Source organism: Aythya marila (assembly GCF_965140915.1).
Source record: "Aythya marila genome assembly, chromosome: 3".
Taxonomy (NCBI): Eukaryota; Metazoa; Chordata; class Aves; order Anseriformes; family Anatidae; genus Aythya; species Aythya marila.
Genome location: NC_139044.1, coordinates 81,251,403 through 81,269,917, shown reverse-complemented (window position 1 = coordinate 81,269,917; position 18,515 = coordinate 81,251,403). Strand labels below are relative to the sequence as shown.

General features: G+C 41.2%; 1 protein-coding gene across 7 annotated transcripts in view; it reads left to right on the top strand.

Annotated features, from left to right (window-relative positions):
* Positions 1-10,723: 10,723 nt before the first annotated feature.
* EPB41L2 (erythrocyte membrane protein band 4.1 like 2) overlaps positions 10,724-18,515 on the top strand; it is a 107,891-nt gene continuing 100,099 nt past the window's right edge. For 6 of the 7 annotated variants that reach the window (XM_082756126.1, XM_082756125.1, XM_082756124.1 and 3 more), the window contains exons 1-2: positions 10,724-10,800; positions 13,771-13,852. The gene's annotated coding sequence lies outside the window, so the exon portion shown is untranslated. The remainder of the gene's footprint in view (positions 10,801-13,770; positions 13,853-18,515) is intronic. The other variant, XM_082756121.1, reaches the window with a different exon arrangement.

Sequence of the window (18,515 nt, the reverse complement as noted above, 5' to 3'; positions counted from 1 at the left end):
TGGGGTGCCCTGTCTGGGCCCTGGCGGAGTGGATCACTCCTCCCCAGGTCTTGCACTTCCATGGCTCCAGTCCTTCCTAAAGAGCTGGAGAACATTGTTCAGTGCTGCTGGCCTCATCTAGGTCTGACTGCAGCTCTGATTTTGCGTTTGCATTGGTGCTTTCCCATAGTGGCTATGTCCATGAGACTGTATACCATGGAGAACGGGAGGAGAATGGGCAATATCATGGTGGTAGGTAGGGAGGAGAGCCAACAAACCATGACATTACAGGAACTCAGTGGGTCCTGTAAATTGCTCCTCCTTTTCAACTAATCATGACCACTTGTTAACAGAGCCACGCTTGCCAGATTACTGGTAGACCTTACAAAAACAGGGAGACTGAAGTCTGTAGGAGAAGAGACACAAAGACTGTCAAGCCTCCTGTAGGAGAGAGCCTTACTGGTTTTGTTCAGAGAGGGAGAATACTTAACCTTGCTAGGCTGGTGCCAAGGAACTGGAAAAAGGATGTGGGATAAAGGCGAATCCAGGCAAACTCCTTGTGAGGGACTGCCAGGGTACAAGGCAAGAGATGAATGTGCCATGAGGCATTTAGCCTTTCTCTGCAAGCTTGTGAAAAACCTTGGCAATAAGGTATGCATGCAGTATGCTGTCTAGAACTCTAAAGTAGACAAAAGTTATTTATAATTATTTTTTATACTTATGCTTTTTATACCTGTACTAAATAAGGCTGCCAGTACTTGAGATTACAGACTGATGGATTAAATTCCATAGGCTGTGCAAACAGTGCATAATATGCTATATGATATAGCAGAACTTTGCTAATCCACAATAATGCAGGGCAGCCCCAGCACAGATTAGCAGGGTTGGTGGATTAGGGACCAGGAGGGCATTCGAGGGGAAGTCACTCACCACAGAGCCGTATCTCGCTGTGGGCTCACCTACTCCCTCGGTAGTGGGGAGAATCTGTGCAAGGAGCTGCCAGCGGCTCTGCTGCTCTGCCTGCCTCCAAAGGACATTACCAGTGACACCGATGTTGCTATCACTTCTCTTTCAAAAGCTGCTGTAGGCCTTCTCTGATCAGAGAATTGCGCGCATGGTCTCCCTGGAATCGGTACCTAGTACATCCCTGCTGTACAGATGCATTAAATCAGTTTAAAGTGAGGAGACTCGGTGCTTGTGGAAAGGGCAAGGAACTCTGCCCAGCCATAAGCACAGCCTGAACAGATGCATGGGGCTGCGTGTGTGAGGCAGACCTTCAGTGCAAGAGGTGGTTCCTGACACTCTGGGGAAAACAGTAGAGAGGTTAAAAAGCATGTTTTGTGACTACTGGCCTTTGATTTTATACAGAAAGTTTAAACTCACATGATGATTAACAACACTGACTAATTCACGTGCATCTAAAACTGCAGAAAGGGTAACCACATCTTCCACTATTGACTCAACTAGACACGTCAGTTTTTAACAGCAAAGGATGCTTTCACTTGTAGAAAACTTTAGTAATGCTAAAAGTCTTATCAATAACAATCAAAGGTAGTAGCATGATAAAATATCAGTACAGTAACCATTCTAATTAAACACTATAAATACGTGTTACATTAAAGAACTTGGAACTGAATAACCAGGCCCAGTATTCATATTAGTTGTCATTTCTTCCTTTCAAGAAACAAAATGAATAGTCTATACTGAAAAAAGAAGAGTGTGAAGCCTTTGACTTTAGGTCAAGCAAATTTGAATTTTGCTGAAAATTCGGATATTCATTATTTTTGATACAAACATAACAAATGTTGCGGCAAGGTCATGACTATACATGGTAGGGTTTTTTTAAACCGAAGAATGACCTGAGGCAAACACTTGAGATAGATGATGTTGAAGAGATTAGCTCTCTGTGATGCACATTTTTCCCTCAGCACTCTGTAGGTTCAAACAATGAGTCTGTGCATGTTGAGTATATTGACCTTTGTGAATACAGTACTTGAAAAATGGTAACAGATTTCTTTGAAAAGCAATGCCAATTGTGAAGCTGTTTGTTATTCACTTTTTATTCTTGAGTACAATTTAAAGAAAAAATCATATATGTGAAATTGAAAAATCAAACTCTTTAAAAATGGAATATTTTTTCCATTATTCCTGGGAACAGCAAAATGTAAAGGAGTCGTATGTTATAACAGGATGTCTCTCAAACATATCTGCATATAATTCAGCACAGGTCAATAAAGCTTCTATCATTAATCCTGTTCTTTTGGTAAAAAACAGAACAAAACAAAACAAACAACAACAACAAAAAAAGCACTGCATGAAAGTTTAATGATACAGACAAATGCACATATAGAAGCAGGAAAAAAAAAAAAAAAAGGTTAATTTGCTTGTTCAACTTATTTTTATCTAAGCTCTCACAAGTAAGGGGATGCTTTGTCCTGCTTGGCCATTTTTCAATAAAAAAATATAAAATTCAGGCCCCAGTGGTGTCAAGAGAGGTTGTTTCTTAGTGATGAAGTGGAGCCAGGATTTGACTTTTGTTTCTTTTACAACAATTAGTGTCTTATGTGGAACAACAAGAATTAGAGACATTGATGTAAGTAACAATTTTTTCTTTAAAATACATTTTTCTGACACCTTTGCTGGCAATAGTGCACATGACCTTTTCTCAGGGAGTTTCCTATCAAGGTGTCTAGGGCTAGCTGGCTGCACAGGAAACCTCTTGTGGGCAAAACTAGCTTCTAGCTCTGCAAACAGACAAAAAAATATGAACTATGTACCTAAAGGTCTGCAGCACTGTGAGGTCTTAGCAGCCCTGGGCCAATCAATACAAATGTTAAAACCCAGTTATAGGGTAACTTGTCAACAACCGGGTTCCCCGAATCCGCTGCGGTTGTAATACAGATGGGACCCAACAAGCTATTCAAAGAAAACATTGCAGAAGCTGCTTGCCATTTCACGATTGCATTAGCACCATTATTTACCACCTAATCGATGCTGTGATTGACAACTTTGCAAATCAGATTAGCTTTCAGTCTGTGTGTAAGAGCAGCATGGCTAGGCATGGAAAATCTTGCGGGCCCCGATTTATGGCAGATGAACAAGAGTTAAAGATATAAAACAGTAAGTGGGTGATATTGCAAATTAGCTCTAACAAAAAGCCAGAATATGTTCAAACGGCCCCCAGGATTTATTCACGACTAGCCCCGCATCCCTCCTGCGCTGCCTGCATGCAGCGAGGGGAAGTTCCCACCCAATGACATCATGGCCTGTCTTTGGCCACAGCCAGCAACATATTTTTAAAGGAGTCCTGTTTGTTTCATAACTGAACTCTTCACCTTTTGATTATATGTTTTGTTGGGGGGGTAAAGGGAAAAAGCCTGCTAGTAAATGGACTTAACTTGGCGTTCACAGGCTCAGACTTGGGTGGGCTGCGTTCCCTCCTCTGGGCACACCCTACCTGAACCCGTGTGTGTTAAATCACTTGACTGCTTCACCCCTAACGCTTGGGACACATCCTGGGAAGAAAGTTCAGAGATGCTGGAAGTGTGTGCTTACAGAAACACACAGAACTGTAGAAAAATATGTGCATAAACTATGGGAGGAGCACCGAGACTGCACCAAGAAAAAGGCAGTAACTTGGAAGAAAAAAAATCTCTTAGTTGTGATGAAGTGTCACTAAATACACAGAACATGCTGCGATTCCAGTGGCATGTTTTGATGGAAAACAAAACAAAACAAAAACGACAACAAAAACCAACAACAAAAAATCTTGCTAATCAAGAAACTTTACATTATTTTCACATACAAACTCCAACCTGAATTTTCTTTGTCATCTGCTACAAATGCACTCCCTATTAATTAGCCCTATGAAAAGCTTACACAAATGTGGGACAGTCGTCACATCGTGAGGACTACAATGCAGGAGGAGCCGGGTTGCCCTACTAATACTAGTGAAAAAAAAAAGGGAAAAAAAAAAAAGGATATTTCCAGAAATATCTGGATCTTTATCACAATAGAGTGAGATATCAATAAGCTTGAACTATTGGAGAAGTGCTATGTCATGACCAAGTGAAGTGGACTCACTACAGCTACAGAAACACAGCCTCGCAGTGTTTTCTGCAGTAGCAATCTCCAAGATGGGATCTGCAGGCAATTTTCTAATGGTCTGTAGATAATTGATAGGATGCATAATGCTGCCTCCTTGCTTCCAGATATTATGAGGAGTAGCCAGGAAAAGAAAAGTTGGGAATATTGTCTAAGCACTTGGAACAGGACAGAAACATGTATCTTAACAGCCTCTTGTATGCACTGTTCTCCCGGTGCAAGTGAAGGCCAGAACCACAGCTGCAATGGTTAGGAGTGACTCAGTATCTTCTTACGGTTACTTTTCCATTGGAGCAGTTATGTGGTTGTCCCTGCTTGTTCCACAAATGAAATGGGAGGTGACCCACACCAAAATACTCTGTGGCTTGGGAAATCTTGCTGCAGAAGATCCTCAGCACACATCCTGAAGAAGAGTAGCAGAGAGAAAGCAAAAAGTTTTTATTATTATTATTATATGTATATATATATTTAACTTTAGCTCTCAGGAAACAGGTAAGTAGCTGGGTAAGGTATCAAATTTGTGTTTTTCCTTCTTTACTATAATTGTGAGGAGAAGAAACATAGAGGTACTACTGCTGTTTGCTTTTTTTTTTTTTTTTTTTTTTTTTACGTGGTGTTTTTTTTGTTTCTTTGATTGGTTTGCTTTTTTTTTTTAAAGAGGGATCGAATTTGATTTTGAACTGTTTTTAACTTTTTTGGAAAGTTTCGTAAACTTTGCAGGAAGATAAAGCCAGTGAGTTATAGAAACTTAAAACATTTTAGAAAGCAATAGGAAATGTAAAGAAATATTCTACTCAAAACTCTTGCAGGGACTTGGCTTTATTCCTGCACAAATATTGATATGTGTACTCTGATTTGTTTCTTTGTTGGAATAATAAGGCCAAGACTCCTGTGAAGAGTTGTGGGTTTAACATGCAACTCATCCAATTAACGTCACTTTCTGCCCTTGCGTGATGTCATGTTGCACTACGCTCTTTTGAAAGCATTCTTTGTCTTCCTAGCATAGGATGCGGATCACAAGAACTTCTTTAAAGACTCCTGGGGAGTCCATTCCTATGAGGTGATTTACACTGAGTTATAATTAGCCTCATTTTTTTCAAATTTAGTTGAGTGGTAAGGTTGCCCACAGCTTGGTCACAGATTCTTTAACTCGACAATTTTAGGAATAGGTATGATAGGTACTACGCTGGTGACATCAATTTCTGAGCCTATTTGGTACAGCTCTCATGGGGCTCCAATATAAATAAAAAATCAGACTTTCCAGCATACATTTTTTCCAAGATACCATTTATCAGCCGCATTACATTTTCCTTCAGTTGTAATAATTATCCATAGCTTTTGTCAGCAAAGTGAGCGCTCTCTCACTCGCTCTGAAATTGCAAAGTCAAATCAAGAAAATCTTTACCCTCAGGAGGAGAACAGATTAGCATGGTCTGCACGCTTTTACAGCAAAGTACTCTTAAAGCAGGAGTGGAGATCAGAGGCCGTACAGGCACACAGAGATCTCCTGATGAGGCAATAGCAGCTATGCACATCCCTGCACAGAGAACACAGAGGCTGCTTCCTTCTGTTACCTTAATGAGATAGCTGTGGGACGTATAGAAGTCAGAACATTATTATTGTTAATGCACATATATCCATTTCATCTAATCCTTTCCACATGAACATTGAAGTCTCAAGCAGGCAGCATTTTTTCCAACTCTCTCTTTTATGTTCAGCTCCTTTCTTCTCCAGCGTAGGACCGAGCTGGCTGTTTTGCCCTCTTTGTGCAGTGATCATTCACTCATGCCAAATGCCTTTCACTTTATGGCTTTACAACTAATAGCTGCAGCTAGTGTGTATGTGCCAAATGGATCTATCACGGCTTTTCATGTTCTGAAGACAGGTTCTCTCCAGCCAGAGTCCAGAAGTTTTCAGAAGTACTTAAAAAATTAGGTACAATTAGAAACATTTTAGAACTGTGAGGTGTTAACAGAGATTGTATTTGAACTGAGAATTATCAGCTTTGCCATAGAAACTCCAGATTGGCAGCAATATTTTTACTGAACTACAAAAAACACACATCCCTTGCTTTTATTATTTTATTTATTTATTTATTTTCTGGAGTTCCCTTTGTTTGTAATGGTTCAGCTGTGAAATAATTCTTTTCTTTCTTAATGGTTTTTTTCTCCTCTACTTCATTACCACACAAAAATGTTTCAACTACATTTCTTTTGGCGTAGCTGATCCCGAGGCCCGGTTTGCCTGCCAGGTTGGATCTTTCTGCGTGTTGTGGATGTTTGCTTGCAGAACAAAATCTAGGTCTTCAGCGACACTTGCCACTTACCCATGCCAATATTTGTTATCCGCTTCACTACCCAGTCTGTAGCAATGCCAAGCAGCAACATCAAGAGAACACAGGCTTTTCACATCAGCAGTCACTTTGAACTGTTACTTGGCTTTTTTACCGTTTGGGGGAATTCATGTCGTGGGGTTGATTTTGACACTTAACAACACTGCTGAATCAAACAAATGGGAAGTCTAGAGATAAAAGACAAATATCACCTACGGGTACCAATTTCACTGACAACATTCAGTTGAGCAAAGGGTTTAAATTAATTGTATTTAGCTTGCATCACACGTTGCTCATCTTCTGGCTTTTTATTTTATTTTATTTTATTTTATTTTATTTTATTTTATTTTATTTTATTTTATTTTATTTTATTTTATTTTATTTTATTTTATTTTATTTTTCATTTAACACTCGTAACTAACAATTTCTACTGCAGTAAAAGACACGGAGTCCCTTATGCTGTGCCAGAGATAAAAGTAAGCTTTTTTTCCTTAATGGTAGGGTCTGACATTCAACGTCTCCCTTGACAGAGGCAATATGTCCTAACTTGAGGACAGTCCTCAAGGCAGGGTAGCAGTAACCAAAAAGAATCCTAGCAATTCAGAAGGTGCACTCGCAGCAGTGAGTCCTTTAACCAGTCGTGTCTGCAAGATTGGAATCTTAATCACTTCAAAACCCTTCAATTATATTTATCGGTTTCCAATCATCATGTAAGAACTGTCAGGGTGGGATTATTGCATTTGTCCCTCCTGTCAGCACCATGGCTGGGGAGTGAGAAAAGTCATGCCTTCACACTAGAGCAATATAATCTGTCTCTTGTTTTGGGCTCTATCTGATGTGTCAAAATCTGAGGCCAGAGTTAATCCACTGCACTGTTCTACTGCCAGAAACGCAAAGCAAGAATCACACGTTTGGAAGTGACATTCCTTGACCAGCAATCAAACGCAGTGGCAACATCCACTCCTGTGATGCTGACGCGTGCCTTTCACATCACTTTGTGAGCGCACATAGATTGTGTAACCCTGAGACACTGCACACACCTCACGTTGCTGCGCACACAAACCCTCCTGTGCCCATAGGTCTAAAAGTCTGTCCATGAAGAGCAGCTTCATCAGGAATGCAGGTTTATCACAGTAAAGTTTCAAGTACAATAAACTTCTTCTCCTAGAGCATATTTTGTGTGTGGTAGCACGTTTTCTGTTAATCATGGAAGATATTTTCACCCGCTTTTCCAGTTCCTTGGAACCTTTCTGAATGCCAGCAAACATGCCACAAAACTGACCTCTGGATTAAAAAAAGGCGAGAGAGAGATTTCCCCTCCAGAGAGCTGCCTTCTAGAAACTTATTCCCATTTATAAGGAAACTTAGTGGAACAAGGAGCGATACACTTTTTCAGGACCAGTAATCACTCAGTTTTATTCATTTAAAACCGCTGAATAATGGTGGTGCTGAATAATTAAATTTAAAATAATTAAAAATCAACAGTAGTTACATGATCATCCTAGGAATAGATGATGCAATTTTACTGCTAGGATGTTTACTTGCTTCAGCCATTACTTGGAATATTTTTTCATTTGTTCCTTCTTCAAAATCTCTAAAATGGAGAAATCCCTACATACAACTAAGGCAACGTGACTATTTTTCCTTATGTTTTGTTTTCTTTTGACATCTTAAAGTTTATAATTGGAAATGAATATTTTTTCCTCATTTATTTTCCCTTGTAACAGATGCTGCTGATAGCTGTGCCGCCAGGCTAATGTGAAGTCTTCGCAGGACAAACATTATAAAAGAGAAGTTAAATTAATATCATGAAGGTAAAGCTGAGAAGCCTGCTGGCAAGAGTTGAGCAAACAGCCTTTTTACTACAGAGCTCTCATCTGTACAAACAGCAGCTCCAATGTGAGGTTCAGAATTTGCTGTTTGCATTCAGCTGTATTGCTGCCGTCTTTATTTCTGTTAAATGGTGCTTTGGTTGTATCAGCACTTCCAAGAAATTTTGCATACTGAATGCAACAACAGAGTGCTCTTTTCACTGCAGTACCTACACAAAATTTAGATAAAAACTCAGAAGAGTGGAGAGAGGGTAGTGGAGAATATTTAAGATGGTATTACTGACATTTCTCTGGTGCTAGAACTGCAGCAATACATCTAAAAGTTAGCAGCCTAGGAAAATGACCACCTGTCACGTAGATGGAATGACATTTGACCACCCAGATGTTTCATTACTGTGCTTATGAAATTGCCTACATCCTCTACTCCTTAGGCCATATACATCCCATAATAAAAGAGCAGACACTGAAAATTGTATTCAATTTTTTCTATGCTTTAAATAAAATCAACATGGTTTTTAAAACCAATGAAGCTGCCAGGCTATTCACTTTCCTAAACTTATGCACCAGAGAAGAAGGGAAGTTTGTTATAAGGCAGCAGATTTTTCCAGAAACAAACGGCCTAAAACCAGCGTGAGAATAAACATCGGAGTACATAAACCTCTCTGGGGGTGTTCCTGACTGGGCTTCTCAGGAGCAGTGTCTGAGGCTGTCTGAGGAAAGCAGCAAAAAGAGGCAAGTCAGAAGCTGTTTCTTTTACAGTCTTCCTGAATTTTCTAATCTGGGCAAATTTCACTACAGGCATTTCCATTAGTTTTAGCAGCACTGGGAACCTTGCTGAAGATGAGATCGTTGCAGGCACAGCTGTTTTTAGTCCTGTGCCAATTAAACTTGCTCAGGCCAATGGCATTAAACACTGGCAGCCAAACAATTGCTAGCAATAGCGAGAAAAAGCAAACTGGATCATGGAAACTCAGGTAGCCTTAGAAGGCTGCACAGACCAAGAGTCTCCAATTGCATCTGTAAATTAAGCCTCCAAAGGTAGCAGTTGCTGTTTTTATGACGGCACCTGAAGCTGCTGTGTTACTTTCTTGAGGAACTGGACCATATTCTGCTGTCATTCCTTCATGCTCAGAGATATTAAAGCACGTCAGGAACAGGTTAGAGAAGATCACATATACAGTTTTGGAGACCATTCTGAATATTAAAAGCCTTTAGGAGCGCAAACCTAATCCAGCTGGTGCTGTGGTAATTTCAGCACCTGCCATATCAAAGAAAGAACCACAGTGACTGATTCTCTTGAAAAGTTATGCTTCGTCCCCTCTTTGAAAGAGTCAAAGGCTTTTTCAAATTCTGTTTCTGAGCGTGGACCCAGAGATATTGAAAAATCTGAATTTAGCTTTATTTCAATTGTACACTATAATGAAATATGAAGATTACAACATCAAGCATCACACCTAGTAAATGCCAGAATTCACATTGCTTGTGCAAACGCATTATAATCCACTCTTTAATTATCGGTCCCTAACCTCTTCCACTGTGTGTGGAACAGCGCTGACTGAAGCACAGACACCCACCCCATACTGCTTCCTCTCTGATCATCAGTGGCTCACTGCTCCTCTGTGTGCTCACATTAATTTCCTTTAATAGCAGTCCCATGAGCTGTGGGGTTGCTTTTACTTCTGAAGCACCAAGGTTAAAGACAGGGTGCTCATCAGTCCTAGGTGTCTAATTGATTTCTCCATCTTAAGCATTGCAAAATGCCCAGAATTTTTATGGTACATTGCCCATCGACTTAATTTTCAGTAAGCTACTCTAAATGAGATCCTGGCATCCTACAACTGTCATTGTGAAGACAAATCCCTTTGCACAGTATGATTCAGGCGATGCGGCGCACAGCACCACACAGAAATCTCCAATAAAGTTGAGTTATGGGGAGTTCTTAGCAGTCCTTAAAACAACTTAGCTTAGGGATATGGTTTAGTGGGGACTGTTAGTGTTAGGTCAGAGGTTGGACTCGATGATCTTGAGGTCTCTTCCAACCTAGACATTCTGTGATTCTGTGATTCTGTGATTCTGTGATTCTGTGAACACTCGGCAGCCTTAGCCGTGATCCTGCTTTCCCTTCCCATCTAATTCTAGTTTCCCCAGAAATGCCATGGGGATGACACAGAAAATGGCTCCTATTTCTGCCCGGCTATCCCCAGACCAGGGCATCTATCCTGTGCACCACAGAGGCAGCCCCTGCCCCTGCCCCGCCCCGCCCCGCCCCGCCCCGTCCCTCAGCGGCTTGCAGCCGTTGGGATGGGGCGCGGGATGCTGGGCGGGGCATCTCCCTTGATTGACGGTCCCCAGAGCCAATAGAAGCAAGGCGCAGGGTGCGGGGCGGCCCCTCCGGCGAGTAGGCGCGGCCGAGGCGTGGCGGGAGGCGTGGCGCGGGCGCTGATTGGCCGGGGGGCGGGGCGCGCGGGGTTTTCTCCCGGGCTGCGCCGCCGGCCGCGGCTGGGGGGGACTCTGCGCGGCAGCGCGAGCGTTGGGCGGCCGTTGGGCCGGCAGGTAACGGCTGCGCGGGGCGGGGGCGCCTCGGTGAGGCGCGGGGGCGGCGGGAGGGGGGCGCTGCCCGCTCCCCGCCCCTCCCCGAGCCGCCGGCCCGGCCCGGCCGGGCGCTGTCAGAACCGGGGGAGCAGCGGGGACGGCAGGGGGCGGCAGCGGCCCCGGGGAAGCGCGTCCGGAGCGGCGGGGAGGGGGTGCGCCCGAGGGCTCGCCCCTCTGCGCGCAGGGGCCGGCTGGAGGGGCGCGGGGGGGGTTAGGGACGGGAGTGTGGGGGTGGAGGTGGGGGGCTGCGGGGTGCTGGTCGCCTGCCCCGGGACACGGGGAGTCGGGCTGTGAGGCTGGGGGGGCTGGGGGCTGCTTGTGGGTGATCCCCGAGAAGGAGCCGGTGTGCGGGGCTGTCAGCCGGGTGGTTGCGGGTTCCAGCAGCGGGGTCCGAAATGGGCACTGGCAGGGAGCAGTTAGCAGCCGGCAAGGGAGGAAATTCAGGGCGAGGCGCTTTGATATTAGTGACGGCGAGCAAACAGCTCAATTAGGATGCTCTTTCTGCTTATAAAGCTGTCCGAGACCCATTTTTAATTAAAAATGTGTAATTTATAGCTTTTTCATTGACACGTAGTGCTTTATTGCCTTGTTTTCCTGCCTGCTAGCATGTGTGCTCCCAAACAGAGTGTGAGTACCATGCTACAAGCACGTAGTCCTCCAAAGCCTAGCCTTCAGCAAGCTCTCAAAAACTTCCGGACCTGGAGGGTCTGAAATGATAAAATGCTGCTTCACTTTTTGACTATTTACTATTAAAGTTGCTCTCTTTGGAGTGATATTTTAAAGTTTCGAATGGGAGATGGACGCGGCCCTTAAGCCAGCCTGTTGCAGAGCGGGTGCTGTGTGGTGCCGTCCTCCGTTACTCCAGAATGGCCCCAGAAGGGCGCTCGGCTGAGGGGCTCTGTTTCACTCACTGCTCTCCCCCTCTCCAACAAGTTTGTTTCTGCTTACCGTGCTGTTTTCTGTCTGGTGTTAACCTCTATGGTGAGAAGCTGAGCTGCTTTCTCTTGCTTGAATTGCAGCTTTCTGCTGAGTTTGATTCCTTTTGAGCCTAGAATAGACCTTCCCTTCCTGGTTCTCAGAGGCTGTGGGTCTCTGTTTACATCAACAGCTTGTACCCGTGGCAGAGGAGTTTGTGCTGTAGTAACTTCACTTAGAAAGGTCTAGGCGAGACTTTCAAAAGTATGTGTTGTGTGTATGCATGCTGGAAGTGAAGAGGAGTGCAAACTTAAGATATGGAATAGACTTAGAGGCTTCATTTCTTTGGAAATACACATTTTGTTCCACCTCTAATTTCATAAGTCTCCGGCAACTGCAGTTAATCCATAAGAAATTTCTACTTTATTACCACTTCTTCTTGATGTGGCTTTAAAAGTAGGTGCAAATAAATATGGCTCTTTGTAGCCAGTCTGACCTGTTGATGTCTTCCTGGGGACAAGCTATGGAGAGGGTGGTCAGGCACTGGCACAGGCTCCCTACAGCAGTGGTCACGGCACTGAGCCTGACAGAGTTCAAGAAGTATTTGGACAACGCTCTTGGACAAGTGATTGGATTTTTTGGGTGGTCCTTTTGGGATCCAGGAGTTGGACTCGATCCTTGTGGATCCCTTCCAACTCAGATGCTCAGAATACTGTGGAGTTAAATTGTTCTTATTCAGGGGGATAACCTGGAGAATGATTGTATTACTGTATTCAATATGATGTGAATCATTTGTGGTAGATATAGACAAAACATGCATTTTTCATGTGGCCCATTCCTGAGTCATACCTTTAAGGATGATGAGCACAGGTCATGGGGAAGAACAGGAAAGCATTCTGGGAACATTTGAAGACTTTCAAAGGTGGTTTTGTGGGTTGTTGCTGATAGTCATTTAAGTGTAAGCTCTTTGTAAGGCATTGTTTTTAAAAAAAATCAAACTAGTTTTTTAAATGGCATATAAGATATATGACAAAACAATATAATCTTTCTACTCTGAATTTGGTGCTTATGGGATTACTTTTTGAATTCTGCATTCACTTATGGCATCGAACTTCTGCAATGTGATAATATTGTAAGAAAAATTGGAAAGATTTTAAAGTGTTGCAAGAACTGGGAAGCATGTCTCAGTACAGAAGATTGATTTATTCAAGTGTTAATAGGGGAGCGAACAAAATCAAAGACTGATAGACACAGCTAGTAGTGGCTATGAAAGGATTCACTATCTAGAAAGAGAATCTAAACAGCTTATGCTCCTTACAGTTATGTCTATAGTATACAGTATTCCTCTATTAAGAGAGAACAAGTTTTCTACATTTCCGTTTATTGCTTTAGATTTCAGTAGGGCAGAACTGTTATCAAAGGTTGTGTATAGTGTATTTACTACTGTTAGGTATTTTAAAAGTAAGGTTAAATACTTCCTGAGAAAGATGTACCAATTCAAACGGTGGTTTCATTCTGGAAGTGATCTTATGTTGTTGAGGGTAGATGAGGAGGGGGAAGGTGGGTTTTTGTCCTCACTACAAGCAGAATGAACCCAGAAAAAGCTGTACTGGAAAACTGCTCATTGTATGCTTGCACAATTGCCTGACATAAAAAGGGGATGGAAGCAAGAAAAGGGGATGTGGGAATGTGTGATTGTGTTATAGCCTGGATTATACAAGAAGTCAAATTGCATTGTAAGGGGTTATTTCCATCTTTCTAGATGGAAGATGTCTCTTCTTGACTTCAAGAGTTAGACTTTATTATTAACTGCCACACTCACACACTTTTGAAAACAGATACAATGAGAGTTCAAGTTGAGTTAGCGTTTTTAACCCTCTTAGTATTTATAGGGATGTTAACATCTTAGTTATTTCTCATTTAAGCACAACTTCACTTTTCTGGTTTTCTAAATCAGTTAGTGGGGTGATGGTTGGTGTAATTTGACTACAAATCTAATTCCAGATTCTCTTACAGATAAAGAAGATATTGGGCTGTTATCCAGTTGTCATAGTTGATTGTACTTTGCCAGTCTTCAAGGCTTTTATTGGAGTTAAAGGTAACTTGTAACTTTTTAGTTTCTTTTGTTTTTAATATGAGAAAATTCACTATAGGAATTTTCTAAATAGCAGATGTTCTGTGTTCTTTTTCAAGTTCTTATAAATGTTTTTGCTGTTAATGTGATAAATTTACATGGTTAAATGTAGCAACTTTGTAATATTTCACAGACAAGAACATATTAATGATACAGTAAGTACTTTGACTTTTAGCAAACCTTAATTTCTTAATTATGACATATGTCTAAACTGCTGCGTGAATATTATTTTACTCATGACTGCTTTCCGCCTTAGAGTTCATCATTTCTTGAGAACTTTGTAAAGATTTACAGGCTGTGTGAACACTGTATCAACAGGGTATTGATTAATTACTATAGACTAACCTAAAAACTGTTTCTCTAGTGAGAGGCAAAAAGCATGTTCTGTGTGTAGCAGCTTTTTCCTAGTTCTGGAGGAAAGCTGGGTCTGGATCTGTTCTCGTTCTTATCAGAGTAGATGACTAGATTGTAGGTAATCTTTGAGATCTTGTAAAGGATAGTTTCAGATGCCTACCTTTTGATCTGCATTTCATGAGTTCCTTTGGTGGTGGCATGAGAGTTGGTGGCTGGGCTGGAGTATGAGATGCTCTGAAGGCCTGACCTCCGTTAAGTTGGCCTCTTCTATAGAATACTGATTGTCTGTCTCTGAATGTTCTCAGAAGCAGGTAGTATTTTTTAATGTTGGTTTCTTTGTGTGTTTTTGTATTTTTTTTCTGTGGAGATAAGATAGCACTGCTGTTCATCGGTGTAGTGCCTTCATTAACAGTAGCTTGGCTCTTCAGAGACCTTGTGCATTGCAGGAGGATCTTTGTAAAACTGCAGACTTCGGACAGTGTCCAGAAGCCTAACCACAAGTGTTTTACTTGATCTAATACCTACCATGGTGCTGATACTCTTCTGTGTCTGTTTCCTCCCTGGATGCTTTCAGAAGAAGGGTGTGATATAGCTTGTCTTTGATTTGCCTAACGGTTATTAAGTGATGCAGCCTATGTGCTCAGTAAAGTCAATTATTGTTAGACTTTGGCATTGAATACTAAAATAGGGTTAGCTAAGGACAGTTTGAAAGGAACTATGAATTGCCTTGCTGCTCTAGGTTTGAATCTTCTCTTTTACTTCTAACATTGTCTGTGTGGTTTTCTGTTTGCAAAGCACTATTTCTAGAGAAATGTTCTGTAGGAAAAGATGTTCAGTTACCAGAAAATAAAAATAGTCTCCAAAAGAGAAGCTTGGACTCTCTGAAAGATCAGTTTCAGCTTAAATTGCTTGCACTGATGACAAAGCAGAGTTTAACCAAATATTTATTGTTGAAATTATCCTGTAATTAGTAGTGTTGTACAGCTAAATGTAACACCAGATTTTACTGTAAATTACTGCTATCCTGTTTCTGTGGCTTGAGAAGTATAGAGTGTAAATGCGGTATTCTTTTTAGTGGCCTGGATAAGAATTTGACTACAACATCTTAAGAACATAGTTTTTGTATTTTTAATAACATTCTTCAGTGCACATTTAAAATGCATGATGTGATCTCTTACCACAATGGAAAAATGGAAGATTAGAACAGCTTTTTCTAATTTGAATTGCTCTGTTATCCCGTATATGCGATTTAAAGTATATATTCTTATTGCAAGTTTTCGAATTGGATCATAGGCGGAGCTTTAAATTCTGACTGTTGAATCAGCATGTATACTACTTCTGAAAATCAAAACAAAATTCAAAAGTGATTATAAATATGAACAGTTGGGGTTCACATTTGTTCAGACATTTTTATTGCTTTCTGTTACTCAATATTAATAAAATATTTTAGAATATATGGACTTTATCCTGCAAAAATTAAAAACACAATACAAGACCACTTCAGTGTGAAGATCTCAGTTTAGGATCTGAAAGTTCTTTTTCAATTTCTGAATACAGTACTTTCTACTTTGCAGACCCTATTTGGAAATGAAAATTTTCTTCCTTTGTTGAAAGTAGCTCTTTTTTGTACTTTTATTCCCTGTTCTGTTACTTCCTTTTGCAGCTGTACTAAGTTAATACTGTAACTGCTGCTCTTCTCCCATCAATCTAATGAAAGTGTGGCAAAATAGTAAGCCTGTATATTATTCATTTTCTTGACTGTTTTTCTTGTATGGCTTTTTGAGTACTCTTTTTGGTAGGATGTTGCATTATCAGACCATGAATCCGAAGCAAATCATGTCTGGAGGGGGTGGGGTTGGAACCACAAAGAATGTCTCAGTATAAACTTTTTATTTCAGGCAGCATTTGGTGTTAAGGCTGCTTTGTCCCCTCTCTAGTCAATGCTTCTGTATTGCAGTAATCTTTGACAAGAGGTTATCTACATAATGGTGAGAGGCAGCTGCTCAGGTCAAGCCTGAGGTTGCTATGTATCAATGTTACTACTCCCTTTTTTACAAATAAGCACAGAATCATAGAATGGTTTGGGTTGGAAGTGACCCTTACAGATCATCTAGTTCCAACCCCGCTGCCATGGGCAGGGACACCTCCCACCAGACCAGGTTGCCCAAAGCCCCATCCAGCCTGGCCTTGAACACCTCCAGGGATGGGGCACCCACAGCTCCTCTGGGCAGCCTGTGCCAGTGCCTCACCATCCTCTGAGTGAAGAATTTCCTCCTAACATCCAATCTAAACCTACTCTCTTCTACTTCATAGCCATTACCCTTGTCCACACTCCCTGACAAAGTTCCTCCCCATGTTTCTTGTAGGTCCCCTTTAGGCACTGAACGGCCTCTATAAGGTCTTCCCAGAGCCTCTTCTCTGGGCTGAACAACCCCACCTCCCTCAGCCTTTCCTCATAGGAGAGGTGCTCCAGCCCATGAATAATCTTTGTGGAGGCTGAGGCAACAAAGATATTGCAAGTGTTTAATATTAAAAATAGTATTAAACCTCTTGTGGATCTCATGCTAATTAACTAAAGCTGTTGGACTTACTTTCATGCTATTTGTTCTTTGCTTAAGGATGTGTTTTACAGAAAGCAGCTAATGTTTATGGAGGTGTTTAAGAACTGTACACTGATGGTTTGCTGTTACTTTTCTTTCCTCATGCCTGAGTATGATGTACTTTTTTTGATGAGTATGATGTACTGTAACTTTTTTCCCCAAATTTGTTCAAACATTGGCGCTTTTTTTAATTCAAGGAAGATGCACACTTCTGAGACTGAAATCCATACTCAGTCTTCACCTAGTAATTCTTTTCAGGAGAAAAGGTGAAACAAACACCTAGCCATATTAAAACATTTTTTGTTACGTTTGATCTTAGTGTAGTACCATCCCAGAAACTCAGATGTTATTTATGGCATTTATTCATGTTGACCTTTGGCTAACTTGATCTAGTGTGTGGCATCCCAGCTTATAGCAGAGGGGTTGAAGTTAGATAATTTTTAAGGTCTCTTCCAACGGTGGCCATTGTATGATTTAACTTCCATGGGATAACTTCAGAATGGAATAATGACTTAAAATACAGACTGAATACTTGTGAGAAAATATTGGGGGTAGGGAGGAGTTTACAGTATTACCAGCACTTTGTTCTTGCACTGTAGCAACAATGAAACTCTACAGAAGTGAACCTGGGAGCACTTCAATCCTGTGTTGTAGATGAGAAAATGCTTGGAAAAAAAGGTGTGTTTTCCATAAAAATGCTCTGTAAAATGACTTAGTGTTATGGATTTATGTTCAAAAACTTCATCCAAATACAAAATGAAATCTTAAAATGAAACATGTTAGTAAACCACAGTGCTCTGACTTGGGGAGAGTATGCATATGATGTATTGAATTAAGCAAGTTTTAAGCAGCCATATATAACAGATACAACTTTCAGCTTCTTGAATTGGATGATCTGGTGGGGCTGAAGCCAGAAAGGTATTTACCACTGCACTCCTGTATACCCATGCACTTCTTATAGCAAGAGATACATAACCCCACGTTTTGCTTTCATCCTTAGACCATGCAAGCTCAGTTATCCTGACAGAAAACTTCAGTCTCAAATAGAGACTAGGTATTAAATGTGGAACAAATCTTTCTGAAGAAAAAGTTCGTGCAATTCTAGCTCTGATACAATAGGATGCCAGAGCGTGCATTACTTCTGGTCTCCATATGTATCATGGAGTTCTGTTTTGTGTGTATTCTGTGCATATATTCTGACCTTTGGTTATGTAAAGAAGGTAAAAGCAGAGGCTTTTTGAGGGGGAAGAATGCTGTCTTCTTATCAGCTGATCTTTATTTTTTTTTTCCTGACTGAAGCTTTGTTTCAGATAACTCAGGAAGCATGTCTGTAGGTATGTGTTGGTAAAATGATCGTATAGTTATGATAGCAAGTCAAATTAAAAGAGCCTAATGTACACGTTCTTGGAGATCTTATTCAATGCAACTTTTTTTCTTTAAAAAACAAAAACACCAACCAAAAAAAAAAAACCAGCTTCATCTGGAGCAGTCAGCATTGTAGAGTTAAGTGATGGCTAGAGCTGTTCTTGGCTACTGGCTTCTAGCAGATGCTGTTCTTGAGGTTCACTTTTTTAAACTTTGCAAGAAATATCAGGGCTCAGGGTTTCAGGAAGTTGTTGGTCATTCGAGGAAAAACTGTAGTGGAAAGAGTTGTCATCTAGATGTAGGGTAGA